Here is a 1,125-nt window from a genome sequence, read left to right on the forward strand (position 1 = left end):
GTGACAAAAGAGGAGGTCCTACAACTGATAGACGAATTAAAAACTAATAAGTCACCGGGTCCGGATGGCATACATCCGAGAGTTCTGAAAGAACTCAAAGTTGAACTTGTGGATCTTCTAACAAAAATCTGTAATCTTTCATTGAAATCTGCCTCCGTTCCTGAGGACTGGAAGGTAGCAAATGTCACCCCCATCTTTAAAAAGGGTTCGAGGGGAGATCCGGGAAATTACAGGCCTGTCAGTCTGACTTCAATACCGGGAAAGTTGGTAGAAACCATTATTAAGGACAGAATGAGTAGGCACATTGATGAACACGGGTTATTGAGGAAGACTCAGCATGGGTTCTGCAAGGGAAGATCTTGCCTCACTAACCTGTTACAGTTCTTTGAGGGGGTAAACAAACATGTGGACAAAGGTGACCCGATAGATGTTGTTTACCTTGACTTCCAGAAAGCTTTTGATAAAGTTCCTCATCAAAGGTTCCTTAGAAAGCTTGAGAGTCATGGAGTAAAAGGACAGGTCCTCTTGTGGATCAAAACCTGGCTGAGTAATAGGAAGCAGAGAGTGAGTATAAATGGGTAGTTTTCGCAGTGGAGGACGGTAAGTAGTGGGGTGCCGCAGGGCTCGGTACTGGGTCCCATGCTCTTTAACTTGTTCATAAATGATTTAGAGTTGGAAGTGAGCAGTGAAGTGGCCAAGTTTGCGGATGACACTAAATTGTTCAGGGTGGTGAGAACCAGAGAGGATTGTGAGGAACTCCAAAGGGATCTGTTGAGGCTGGGTGAGTGGGCATCAACGTGGCAGATGCGGTTCAATGTGGCCAAGTGCAAAGTAATGCACATTGGGGCCAAGAATCCCAGCTACCAATACAAGTTGATGGGGTGTGAACTGGCAGAGACTGACCAAGGGAGAGATCTCGGGGTCGTGGTAGATCTCACTGAAAATGTCAAGACAGTGTGCGTTTGCAATAAAAAAGGCCAACGCCATGCTGGGAATTATTAGGAAGGGAACTGAAAACAAATCAGCCAGTATCATAATGCCCCTGTATAAATCGATGGTGCGGTCTCATTTGGAGTACTGTGTGCAGTTCTGGTCGCCGCACCTCAAAAAGGATATTATAGCATT

This window comes from Heteronotia binoei, chromosome 5, assembly GCF_032191835.1.
Source record: "Heteronotia binoei isolate CCM8104 ecotype False Entrance Well chromosome 5, APGP_CSIRO_Hbin_v1, whole genome shotgun sequence".
In the NCBI taxonomy this organism is placed as follows: Eukaryota; Metazoa; Chordata; class Lepidosauria; order Squamata; family Gekkonidae; genus Heteronotia; species Heteronotia binoei.